The sequence below is a fragment of the Pezoporus flaviventris genome, unplaced genomic scaffold (genome assembly GCF_033815535.1).
Source record: "Pezoporus flaviventris isolate CSIRO_AGI_PZ_B2104156 unplaced genomic scaffold, CSIRO_AGI_Pfla_v1 ptg000006l, whole genome shotgun sequence".
NCBI classification, from domain to species: domain Eukaryota; kingdom Metazoa; phylum Chordata; class Aves; order Psittaciformes; family Psittacidae; genus Pezoporus; species Pezoporus flaviventris.
The window spans coordinates 21,750,950-21,764,665 of NW_026892554.1; the positions used below are offsets into that span (position 1 = coordinate 21,750,950).

A 13,716-nucleotide genomic window follows, 5' to 3' on the forward strand; every position below is an offset into this window, starting at 1 on the left:
CTGCCCTCCCCTTCCCAGTACACCCAGAAAAATTTGAGAAATGCTCCGTTGTTTTTTTTCCCTTGTTTTGTTTTGGTTTTTTCCAAGTACAATGCACTGGGTTTCTGTTCTCAGCCGTTCTCCTCTGCTCTCAAAGTCAGGGTTATTCTATTAACTTTTTTTCTTCCTCAAACTTCTATCTATAGAACAGCTGTAAAAGATCTAAACTCTTTTTTTTTTTGATTTTTTTTGTTTTGTTTTCCACATCCTTCTGATTGGAGAGCATCCAGTCCTGTCAAACATCAGCCATCCTTATGGGAATACCGAACAAAAAAAGAAGTACGAGTATTTTTGTACCATGTGTAATAAGGAAATATTTATGCATCATAAAGAAGTTTTTGTGTGTTTGTGTGCAATTAATTATTATTATTAAAGAGAAATTGTAATCCTGTAAGATAAGTTAATGTTTAGTTCAAAGCTTGAAAGAGAAGGGTTGTCTTCTGTACCAATGATTCAGTCAGGCATAGTAAATGAGAACTTGTGCAATTTTTGTTCTAGCATCTTATTGCTTGGTATTGAAGTGCTTTCAGTATTATATGACCATGGCTGTCTCGCTTGTATTAAAAGAGTTCAGAATAAGTTGCTATATAATTGCTGATCCTATGAGAATGTGAAACTGGATAATATATGAAATGCAAAAAAAAAAAAAAAAAACCTAAACAAAAAAAAAAAAGGATAAAAATATATCCCCAGAGGCTGCTGTGACTCTTTCTGTGGTCTCCTGTGTTTTTTTTCTTGGGGCTGCTTCAGGCTTGCCCATACCCACACCCCTTCCCCTCTGTGCCTGCGGCCCCAGCCCTGCTCACAAGGATCCAGGCTACTCTGGGACGCTGCTGCATGCTGTGACTGGGGTTGGGGCATCTTGTCCCCGTAGGTGCAGGGTGAGTCCTTGCCTGCTCCCACGGGTTAAAAGGGCTGTTGAGGCTCAGTGCTGCTGGAGCCCTCGGTGAACCTTTTGGGGGTGTGTTTGTTTCCCTCCCCAGTGCCTGCGGAGGCTGAGGCCTCTCTTCTGTGCCAGCGGTGCAGCGAGGAGAGATGTCCATAGAAGGCAAACGTCCTCTGGAGCTGCAGCATCGCCCGGCTCCTCCTCCGGTGCAGGGCGCCCTGGCCGGGGCTGACGATGTCTTCTCGTCTGTACCTGCTGAAAGGGCTGTGGGAATGGCACCCCTGGGCAGGGGGTGGTTGTCCTGGTGGGAGATATCCTGGGGTGGTCTCCCTGCTGTGCTGAAGGGGTTCCTGTAGCTCAGCTTGTCCCTGCCTTGTGGTGCTCCTAAAGCCCTCCCGCCCCAGGGACCAGTGTTTCCCTTTCTCCCGGGGCTGTGAGGGCAGCGCTGCTCGAAGGCGAGGAGCAGCGAGAGAAAAGAAAACAACCAGAAGCAGCAAAAGGCAGCTCTAAAAATAGCGCCAGTGGCCCCCGCGCCTGGGAATGGGCTCCGCGGAGCGCTGCCGCTCCGGAAAGTGGCTCGCTGCGAGGCTGCCCGAGCCAGAGCAGTGCTGCCAGCCCCTTCCCACGGGATCCCCCTGCCTGTGGCTCAGGCAAAGCTGGCTCCTGCTCCTGCCCTTATCCCGACTCCTGCCCTTATCCCGGCTCCTGCCCGCATCCCGGCTCCTGCCCTTATCCCGGCTCCTGCCCGCATCCCGACTCCTGCCCTTATCCCGACTCCTGCCCGCATCCCGGCTCCTGCCCGCATCCCGACTCCTGCCCGCATCCCGGCTCCTGCCCTCATCCCGACTCATGCCTGCATCCCGGCTCCTGCCCGCATCCCGGCTCCTGCCCGCATCCCGACTCCTGCCCGCATCCCGACTCCTGCCCGCATCCCGGCTCCTGCCCACATCCCGGCTCCTGCCCTCATCCCGACTCATGCCTGCATCCCGGCTCCTGCCTGCATCCCGCACCTGCCCTCATCCCGGCTCCTGCCCTCATCCCAGCTCCTGCCGGGCCGGCTCTCTCCTGCTGGGTCTATCCACATCTCACTGCTCTGCTCACCTAAGCGGAAACACCCCAGAGAGTGCAGGGGGCCGGTGATGGGAGTGTGAGAGGCTTTAAATTATAGAGGAGAGGTTTTTTGCTGCAGAAAAGCACCGTTAGTCCGTGCATTAACATGCCCGGGCCGTCAATAATTCATGCCTGGCTCTATTAAGCTCTTACCCTGGCCCGCACAACGTGGCTCGCCTCGGAGCTAAAGTAGGTCACGTCTGTGCTGAGGGTCCCCAAGCGTCCCCCTCCTGGCCGGTGCACGCCTGGCGCAGGCGTGTGCACACGTGTGTGCGCTTGCTGCCTGTGTCCATGCCTGCTCGTGTGCGTGTGCAATGCCCCTGCCCCCACCCCCCCGCCCCTCCCATCTGCCTTCACTTCTGTCCTGCTCAACGGGATGCGCTCTGAGCATCACATCAGGGCTGGAAAAAGAACAAATAAGGGAAAAGTCTGGTTTTGCCACATTTTAATTTTACATGTTACTGGAAACTCTCTTTTTGTCTCATTTTGAAGGTGGGACAAAAGGATAAATCAATGGGGGAGCATTTGAACCTTTCTCTCCCAAAAGCTCTGGCAAGGCCTGTGGCCCAGGAGCACTTTGGAAATAGAAAATCCAGCTGTTCTGATGCAAAAAGGCTTCTTGGCACAGCTGTGCTGATCAGACACGTCACAGGCCAGGGTATCTTCAGAGAGGCCACATGCAAAACTCAGTCTCTATCTGAAGCCAGAGATACAGAAAAGGAGGCAGGTCATTTAACACCTGCATTCGTCCAGGGACCTACTGGTCACAGCAGTCTTCGAGGTCAGGATGCTCTCCTCATGGTCCTGCTGATGATTAAGGGAACCCAGATGCAGGTCAGTTGTGCAGATTCCATGATCTGGTGCCTTCAGCCCGTTTCTACAGCAAATGCACTGAACAGCAACTTAAACGGCTTCTGCAAAGGATCAAAATAGCTCCTGTAAACCCTAACAACTTCCATCTGCTGGTCCGTACCAGCAGTGCAAGGAGAAGAGTCTGTCACGTCTTTCTCAAAGGCATCCCTCCTCACTCAGGCTGAAGCCTTTCATGGTTAAAGACCATTTCAATGATCAATGTTGCCCTCCCAGTGTTTGTCTGTTCAGGCGGACATCAGTGGCCACAGCCATGAGGAGATGTCTCAAGCAGCCCCTGACCCAGGCTGCATCTGGCTTTAGCAGCAAAACACACCCTCCACAATAACATCTGGTGAAAGGTGAGATGTGCCAGGGCCAAGGCGATGGGTCACAGCCCAGAGGAACTTTGGGAGTCACGGTGCTGCCATGATGGGATTCTGCACAAAAGCCTGGACTCTCCTAACCACGGGCGGGTGGCAGGAGGGTTGTTAGGGGGTTTACCTCCATCATGATTCAAAAATAAGCGAGACTGGGTCAAGCTGCAAAGAATAAAAGCTGCTTTGAACCACTAAGGCTTGACATGGCTTTGTTGTATCTGACAGTACAATGGGAAAGGTCCTCCCGCTCTGCGTCAGCGTGGCGATCAGATGCATAGTACAGCGGGAAAGCCAGGAGGTGGCATCCGAGACCTGAGTACAAGAAAGCAGGACACTCCCATGTGGGAGCTTAACAGCAGGCTCCAGTTTGGGACAGGGAAGAGAACAGATTTTTGCACAGAAAAATACATAGATTTTGTCTTGTACCATCCTCTTCCCCCAGGCCTGGGGACAGGGTCGGGTCTTGACACAAATACTTCTCAGTATTGAAGTAATTTTAAAAAAATCTTTCTTTTTTTGCTCAGTTATTGCTTTGTTACCCAAAACCACACTGAATCTCAGCGGGCTTGCTGCGGGGGAGGCTGCCTATAGCCCAACCTGGCTGCGGTGGGACCATCACCTGCCACTCAACCATGGCTTGGTTATCTGAGCCTGGGAAATCCCTGGGGCTGGAGATCTCCTCTTGCGGGTGCCTCTCCCAGTCCACAGCCTATAGGATTCCTCATTTAGCTAAAATCTAAGAAAACACCATAGTTTAAGTGGTGACACAGCAATGACACGTTCAGCTCCCTACTAAGCACCGGGCAGGAGGCCGCCCCTCCCAGCTCGTTTTGCAGGTTGAGGATGGAGGTGGACAGGGGCATCACCGCCATGCTACGACGGCGTTGGGTCAGACGGCAGATGGCACCAGATCACCTGAGGATGCACTGAGCCAGCTGGGATGCCTTGGGGGAGCAGAGGCCACCACTGGACTTGCAGATCTCAGTCCAGCACCGACTGTGGAGCAGTGGGCAGGGCACCAAGAGCAAGGAAACAGCTGTAGCAGCTCAGGCCCTGGCACAGAAAAAGCAGGAAAACACCAGCCTAGAGTTTCCATCCAGAAACTAGAAGTGTCTCCAAAGACATCCTAAATGTCCTGCTCCCAGAGCCTGTGGTGCTCAAAGCAGGAGAAATCCCAGCTTTCCCCCTGTGATGCAAATGGATTGGAGTCTCCAGGGTGTTTGTCCTGCTATGGGAATGCATAGTTCTTCCCTCCCCCTTAATTTCCCATGCAATCCAGGAATGGCAAACAGAATGTGCTTCACCTGGTGGGCTTCATCCGCTGGGCTTCATTGTCATTGACACGCTCCTTTCGTCCTCCTCTGGGTTGCAGAAATGAGTAGGAACTCCTGGACCTCTCCTGGGGACCAAATCTCACCCAGGACAGGAGTTTCAACAGGCAAAAGGACGGTGCTAGCTTGTGTCAACATGTCCAAGCCAAATGTCTGGTGCAGCTGGTGCCATGACCAATGCTAGTGACTATTAGTTGTTTCCAGCTTGGAAATCATAGATACCGGTAACAAGTGTTGGAAGTCCTCCTGCATCTGGCTCTTCTGGATGTTTTCCCAAGGCAGAAGTGGAAAAGCTGTGCACACAGGTCTGGATGGCTGTGCACTAATGTTGCACTTAGAAGCACTAATGCTGCTTCTCCACAGGTGGTACAGAGTTGTCCTACATGGAGAAAGTACTTACATCTTAGGGTTGTTGTTGACTTTGAGGTTACTGTGAGTTCTCAGCACCAGCAGCAGTGGCCATGATGCGCATATGGCATTCTGGGAGAGAAAGGTGAAGAGAACAAGTAAGCTTAGAGGGGTTTCAACCTTTCAAATGGCTGGGAGAGGTCATCAGCTCTGCTGTCTCTGCAATGTCCCTGGTTTCAACCTGAGCTGCATTATGCTATGATTTCTCCAGCAAGAGGCATCATCGCTGCCCAGATCCAGGGAGACCAAGTAGCTGCCACCTTCTCCCCATCAGGGGCCAGGAGCTGGGTCATCCTTGCCAATGCTCCCAGGAGGTCTCTGCACTGGTGGCCACCCACATGTGGCATTTTACAAGGTTCCTGCCAACCATTTTATCCCAGTATCTTACCTCTGGAACAGGCTCTGCTGATGCAGTCAGTCTGAGCCACAGGTTCCGTCGCTGGCCAAAGTCAACAGCATTTGGCACTGCTTCCACGTGCTTGACACAGTAGGGCCCCTGGTAGGTTGACAGCCTGACAGGACATCCCTGCACTGCAGGCAACTTTGTGCCTTCACCTGCCTTCCTGCACTTACCTGCAGCCAGCGTTTTTGCTTTCCCAACACAGACCTGACTGTCATGAGGAAATACGGCTTCTGTGCTGGAGGACCACTTCCTAAAAAAGCAGGGGTGAGCAGTAGCAGTGGGACCTGAAACATCTCCCTGGGACAGGTCTTCCTTTCCAAGCTGTCACAGCTGACTGGAAGCTGGGAACAGATCACCCCTGCAGATCTCCACCACTTTGTCTGTGATGCCAAAACACTCAACAAAAACCAATCGGTTTTCATCCTCTCTCCCGGATGGATGAGGACCAGTCATGGTGAGGGCTTCACAGACAAAGCAGCTGAGACCTTTGGAATGGGAATCTCTGCCCAGCCATTTTGCCAGCTGCCAATAGATCCCAGGTTCGGAAAGGGTCTGGCTGCCACGAGTACAGCGTTTGGCAATGCTCCTGCAGCTGTCATGGTTTGCCGCTCCGCAGCTAAGCTAGTTGGTCTTACCTACAAGCTCATGGCTTGATAGCAAGTTGTTCCTCTAGAAACAAATGCATTTATCAGCCTCACCAACGCCACCCTGCAGCTCGGTCTTTACAGGGATGTTAATTCAGAAGAGCACCTCCAATCCCAGGGGCTGGTTTCTGCTGGTTTCTGTTTGATGCATTCCCAAACTGATCACTGACCACGGGTCATGCCTATCCTGCTCCTGAACCAGCCCTTGCAGTTGTGTCTTGAGCACATCAAAATGCTGATTGGGACCACACAGGGTAAAATTTGATTAAGTTTAATTAAATGCCCCTATTTGGGGGTTACCTCTCTGGTGCAGGGATTTAGACATGTGCTGGGAATCAGTAGGAAATGTTGCTTTTCCATGGAAGTTGCCACCTATAGGTATGTTGCCTTTTTCAGGGCAGTTTCGGGTAATTGGAGAGAAATGCTTCTCTTTTGTGGGTCAGGCTGCCTGTGCCAGGGTCTTTCTGCAACACATCAACTGGATTTCAACTGACGTGTCTTAAAATGACCCTTTCTTGGCTTGAAATGAGCACTTTGACTCTTTTCTTACTATTTAAATAATGAAATGAGCTTACCTGGAACCCCAGGGACAGCTGGGCCTGTTGTCTGTGTTTCTTTTCTCAAAAAAAAAAGCTAGTTCCAAAAAAATTGCCCATGTTACATATTAAAGGTTCCAAGGGCATCTCTTGGGAAAGATGTGCTGCATTCATGTGATGGATTTGGCTTTATTAAACAGATACAGGAAAACTTACATGCGGTAGTGGAGCCTTAAAAATTATTTTAGTATTTAACTGAGGCTAAAAATCCTTTCTCAAAACATAACAGCTTCAAACGATTATTTTTTGTTTCTGATGGAGAGGTCTCGTGGCTGGGGAACAACCAACCACCCTCCTTGGGAATAGGAGGGGAATTCCAGTCAGATACAAGGGGTAAAAGCACATTGAGAGCAGTGAAGCTGCTGGGCAAGTCCATCCTTGGAGACCTTCAGTGCACACTTGGACCAAGACCTCCAGGGTTCCCTCATCCTTCAGACCTCTGTTTCTTGAGTTTTGGGGGTTGGAACTGGATGATCCTAAGGTTCTTTCCATCCCAAACCATTCTATGATTCTATGAATTTATGGGAACATTGCATGGGAGAGGGGATAACCTGAAATGGCCATGCAGGTCTTTGGCCACACTCAGTTATTTATCACATAATACATGTGGAACAACAGCTTTTTGGTTTTTAAAACAGTAAGTTTTTAGCTCAGAACAAAAAATACCTCTTATTTTAGGGATTAAATTTATTATTCCCACTGAATGCAGGCAATGTTTTCCAGAGGATTTAAGCATTTCTTTGTGTTCAAGCATTAAGAAAGTGCTCACACCTACCCTTAAAAAAAGCACTACATGAAAGAAACCGGAAGCTAACAGTTTCTTAAAGTCTTTTTATCCTTAAAAAAGATGATTGCAATCACACACATGAATCCAAAGCCAGCAAGTAAACTTTGGCTGTCTAAAGAAAGTAAGTTGTGGTTAAGAGAAAGCTGACCTCCCCGAGGAGGCTGTTTGTGTATTGGATCAGACTAAAGCTGCGATGCACAGAAGGTTCCTGGACTAGAGAGTGGGAGCAAACACCGGTGACACTCACAGAGGATGGGGTTGGGTGAGGCCTAGAGAAAACCAGACGGGTTTTCTCACATTTTTCTGAGTGGTGACAGTCAGAGCTACTGACCTTTCCTTTCCGGGCAAAGTCGGGGCATGAATGTTAGATCTGAAGCATTTGCAGCTCCAAAGGACAGAGAGGAACTGGCCAAGGTCAAAGTCAAGATGGGAAAGGTAAGAGTTGTGCTGAGATATTCAGGGTAAAAATATCCTTGAGCCACCACTTCTAATGCTTTTCACAGTGGACTGTGGAAAATAATTTTGTTACCACTACTTCCATTTAAACTCATGTGTCTTTCTCCCAGTATAACCTTCTTGCATGGACAAGGCTGGGCATGAGGCAGCGTTTTGGGACAGTCCCAGGAGAAAACCCAAGTGACAGAGCACTGCCAAGAACAGTGAGGAACATCACCTCCAGAGCCTGTTATAAAGGAAAGATACTAGGAGAGAAGGCATCTGCATTCCTCAGATAACGGAACAGGGATGCATGCCCTTCCCTGGACAAGATGATCATGAAACCACCCCAGAAAGAAGAGAGGAATCCACTAGAGGAAACTAGCTCCACATCAACCCAGCAAGCTGTGTGTGGCCTGATTCTTACCTGGTAACAGATCCCAATGGTAGATACTCCTCAAAGACGCTGTCAAGATGATGATATCATCAAGATGATGTCAAGAAAGCATTTAACAATCCTAGTTTCTGCTTACGAAGATGTATCTTGAGATGTCCTGACTTACCCACGGAAAACCCATTCCTGTTTAAAGCAGAGCCTTAGAGTAAATATGGGCAAACCCAACCTGGCCTGTGAAGATTACGGGGCTAGGGAAATGCACGCGCTCATGTCCAGCCTCTGAAAGTGCTGTTATTGTTATGTGCACTTTCCTTCGTACTTCTCCTCTCATGGATTTTGGACAGATTTCCATACCCGTTCTCTAAGCCACCTGCACCCCACTCTTTTATTCTTTTTTCTAGGATCTCCTGTTACTGTGGGTATTTCTCATCACTATTCAAATATATGTTAACTCTGAGGGGAAAATGGTCACCTGTTTTAAATCATTCTGAAAATGTTTTTCTAGGGAAGAGCAAACATGGATTTTATACCAGCATTGATGCTTGTGCAACTGAGGCCATCAGGAGCAAAGCTCATGCTAGCAAACAACAAAGGGTTGTGACAGATGCGCTTGACCTCTTAATCAAACCAGCAGTAGTTTGATACAGGTTTCAAAGGAGGTAAAGTCCTGAGCTGTAGCTGGGCCAAGAACTCCTCTAAGAAACCCACAGAAGAGTGGAGGGATATAGAATCATTAGAGCCCCAGACTGGTTTGGCTTGAAGGGACCTTAAAGCTGATCCATTTCCAACCCCTGCCATGGGCAGGGACACCTTCCACTAGAGCAGCTTGCTCCAAGCCCCTGTGTCCAACCTGGCTTTGAACACTGCCAGGGATGGGGCAGCCACAGCTTCTCTGGGCACCCTGTGCCAGCGCCTCAGCACCCTCACAGGGAAGAGCTTCTGCCTTATATCTAACCTGAACTTCCCCTGTTTCAGTTTTAACCCATTACTGCTTGCCCTATCGCTACAGTCCTCGATGAAGAGGAGACAGTGAACATCAGTGTGTATGAGCTTTGAACACTGATCAGGAAATGAACACATGGATAACATTAACACATGGTGTTTTTTTCCAAGACGCATTTATCAAGAAACAAGGAAAGTTGTGAACACAAGGAGTCTCATGCATACCTTTCCCATTGTATGCAATTTGACTACGAGCCAAGCCCTTTATCCCATAAAGAAAGGCTAAGTGAGCCTTTTCTGAGCAATCCCTGGTAGGCAGCGTGGCTGCATGGCGGTGATTTCCTCTTTAGCTGGAATGCCTCTCAAGGTTGCTCCTTGGGGCAGAGAGAGACCTTGCTACTAAGGATGGATCTTTGGATGAGTCCAATTAAAGGTCTAAGTTGCAACTGGACTGCGCTCCAGGTGACTGCCCGCTCAAGCAGTGATGCCTCTCTAGGTTTGAGATTTCTTACCTGACAAAGAGATCCTTCCTTACCAGAGAGATCTCTTACTTACTAAGTTGCAGACAGACTGTTTAATTAATACTAATAAATCCTTGGAGCTAATTCCATTAGATATAAACTGTTGTCCAAGGCTGAGACTGAGATTGGACCTAGCCACACCTAGGCTCCACCAGGAGTTTAGAAAACAAGGGGGTCCACTTTGAAACTAGTGACTCACTGGGAGGGTCTCCCTTACCCTTTTGTGTCTCTGGTGGCTCTGTGAATCATTCTAACTTGATTTTCCTTTGTATGTGTCATTCATGTAGTAAGTAATAGAGTGAACCTTGTCACTGAAGTCTCATTTTTACAACATCAAATTAAAACCACTGGCTAATACATTTGATGGTGATTCTTAGAGCAACTCACCTGCAACAAATTTGCATGGTTGACAAGATCCTAAATCAGGATTCACAACAAACTGGCATAGTCAACACATCCTAAATCAGGATTTGTGACAAATTGGCACAGTCAGCAGGATCCTAAATCAGGATTTGCTACAAGCATTGTGCAGGAAAATGTGTATTTTAGTAGGGAAATGCTACAGGGTCAATTTGGCTCTAAATAAGATCATTGAAAGTAATCTTGTAAGAAGATGAATATAGAAAAGTAAAAGCAAATACACAGAATGCATTGTCCTCATTTTAGGACAAAAAAACCTCTCTGTGCCATTATGTGTTTAAATAAAATGCCTCTTAACAACTGCACAAAGACCTCAAGCAGGAACTGAGCTGGTGAGTCACGCACAGCGCACAGGACCTGGGCCATGCTTGACTCACACACAAGTGGCCACTCCAGATATTTTCCAGTGTGAAAAAATTACAGAACTAAAGGACTGGGTTTCACTTGCCACAGATGAGCACTCTCAGACTGCTGTGAGCAAGTCAGTCTGTGAGTGGTGCCAGCTTAGCTGGGCTTGGAGAAAGCTGGCCTAGTGGAAGGTTCCCTGCCCATAGCAGGGGGTGGGAACTGGATGAGCTTTAAGGTCCCTTCAACCTAAACCAGTCTTGGATTCTATGATTCTGTCCTGTGCCTTGCCCTAGCAGAGCAGAAGCAGCATTCCTGGGTGAGGCTCAAGCACCAGAGTGAAAGCTCTGCCCAGGAGATGCTCATCCCAGTGCTGACAATGCTAAATGGGAGGAGCAGGAGGTTTTAGAAGAGCTGTAGGGACGAGAGGAGGTGGGGACCTGATGGAGGCTGTGTGCTTGGCCAGTGATGGGGAACAGAAGATACCTGTTGGGTTGGTGCTGCCTCCCAGCCACCGCCTTGCTCGTTCAATGCCTCAAAACAACCTTTCTGCTTCAATCCAATGAAAACAACAGGCAGCTCAGCCTAGTTCACAGTAGTAACAAAAAATACCTCTGCTGCCTTCTTGGAGGGGAGCACCCTTCTCCACCCATGGAGCTACACCATGCCTTTCCATTTGAGTCATCCCTGCCTGCAGCAAGACTAGGATTTTCTCATCTTCTTCAGCTGAAGTCTCTCGGAGTATTCCAGCAATGAGGCAGGGCCCTGGGCTGATTCACATCTCCGAGAAACCATTTTCTTCCAACTCAGCAACTCTTTTTTGCATTCTGAGGTTTTCCTGGCCTTGCTCCTCCAGAACTACATGGCTTCCCTTCCCTTTCAACTGCTTCCCAGCTAAGAAACACAATCCTTGTTATATCCATGTCAACATAGACCTCAGCAAGGAATTACTATATGTGTTAGGAGTGCTCCAGGCTGTGCCGGGAACATGGAGTCTCCACATGTACTACTCACACTAATCCTGCAGGATGTCTTGCTGGAGAAGTTGGTACTACAAACTCTGTTAACCAGAGAATTGGCCAGGCAAGACCCAACTGTGTATAAAAACCTCTGTTAAAGTCTTGGACAGAAAACAAAGGCTTGTCCTATTTAATGCCAGGTCCTGTGGCAACAGATATCTGTGAAGTCATCTTTATCACCCTCTTGAAATCTTCTCCCACTATGGGTACACAGGCATCTTTACCAAACAGATTCCTGGGAGGACTGGGGCAACATTAGAAAACCACAACCTATGATACCTTCAGAGGCTCACTGTAGGCTTTTAAAACTAGCTGCCAAGACTACTACATGGAAGGAGCCATTGCCAAGATCATGAAAGCTTTGGAGGACAGCTGAATCTGGTCACGTGCTCGGCTGGACTGAGATTTGAATCGTACTGTACTCAAATCTAAAGCTACATTTTCTCTACCACCAATATATTATGGCTTTCGTGCAATTCTAAAGCACCTCTTAGAGAAAGGTATAGTTGACAGAAGCAGGCTTGCACCTGAAAATAAGAAAATTAGTGATGATTTCTGAGTTGAGCTAATTGCATTTAAAAGTTTTTAATGGAATGGTTTTCCTTGCCTCTGAGGCTACTTAGCACAATGCTAGCTGCACCAAGCCACTCGCAAATAGCAACTTCAAAGGAACCAAACTGTGCTTTTAACCAGTCTTTGGAAAAAAACCCTGGCAGCTCTAATGACAAAACTGGCAGAAAAATCAATCCTCTCCCCCCAGAGTTGGCACACATGGCCATAGCCAGCATGGGAACACTTGTCTGCAGAAATGAGCAGGTCTTGGGAAGGAATGGTGTGGCCCTGCCAAAATGGGCTGTTGATGCAAACTACAGGCAAGAGCTGAAATGCTCTGTCGAGTTTGTTTTGTAAAGTAAGATGCAGAGTAAGTAAGTGGTGAGCAGGTAGAGACACCCAGCAGCTCAGGCTGTTTAACAGCTTTGTCACCAATACAGATGTGAGAGATGGGTGCTGACTGCTGGGTGCTTTCCTGGGCACTAAGTACCACACAGAGGCTCGCTCACTCCCTGCTCCATCCCAGGGGGGTGGAAAGGAAAATTGGGAAAAGGTAAAACCCTGGGTTGAGATAAGAGCAGTTTAATAATTGGGATAAATTAAAATATAACAGTTACAGTAACAATAACAATAATATGACGTCCTGTGGGATGGAATACCCCTTTGGCTAGTTCAGGTCACGTGTCCTGTCTCTGCTCTTTCCTGGCTTCTTGTGTCCCTTGTCGATGGCACAGCACAAGAGACTGAAAAGTCCTTGATCAGACTGAGTGCTGCCGAGCAACAACTAAAACATCGGTGTGTTGTCAATCAGCATTGTTCTCAGACTAAATCCCAAACACCAGCTACTAGGGAAAACATCAACTCTATCCCAGTCAAAACCAGGACAGTGTCTACCCCTTACTCCATACCACTTATGTCATGCCAGGGCCCACATACCGTCACCCTTCCTGTCTTTTGATATATACACACAGATATATTCTCTTAGTCTATGGACCATCCCTATAAAAGTTCATTAAGTTCATTTAGTTGATGACTTTGGGCTCCATCTGTCATAACAGTCTTTCAGGGCAGGGAAGATGGTGTGTGGTGTTGGATTGTTGCAAGCTGAAGCCAGTTCTGAGTACATCACCACTGTCCAGTTTCATCAAAGTTCATTCTTCATTAATCTGTGTGATTTTTACTGAATACCCTTGATATGGCATATAGCTATCATAGAAGTGTCATAACAATACAGGTAATAGACAGTGTTAAATAGCAATTCATATCACACAATTAAATTCATTGTCTATTTTCATCCAAAATCAAATTGATGATGGCAGAAATCTTTTCACATATCCTGCAGCACACTCAGAGACTGGAAACAAGTTGTTACCTCCTGTTCTTCCTCTTCCTCCTGTTCTTTTGACGGCCCTGCTTTGTTCTCCTCCACTAAATGAGCTGTCTTCAGTCTCCTTTTCTTCTTGTGTATGCGGGCATCTGATACCAACATGGGTTGGTCCTCTGGCTCACCTGCATCACCCATTGCCAGAGTCTGAGTAGTTGTAGTACCTCTCACCAGGGTAGCAGTAGCTACAGTGCCTGTCATGGGAGTTGGAGTAGCTGCAAATAGTTGCTTAACCCTAAACAAAATCTGAACTACATGCAGCAACATG

At 48.0% G+C, this 13,716-nt stretch overlaps 1 protein-coding gene across 2 annotated transcripts in view; it reads left to right on the plus strand.

Annotated features, from left to right (window-relative positions):
• Window positions 1-13,716, plus strand: part of SORD (sorbitol dehydrogenase) — a 341,031-nt gene that overhangs the window by 295,930 nt on the left and 31,385 nt on the right. The window lies entirely within an intron of this gene.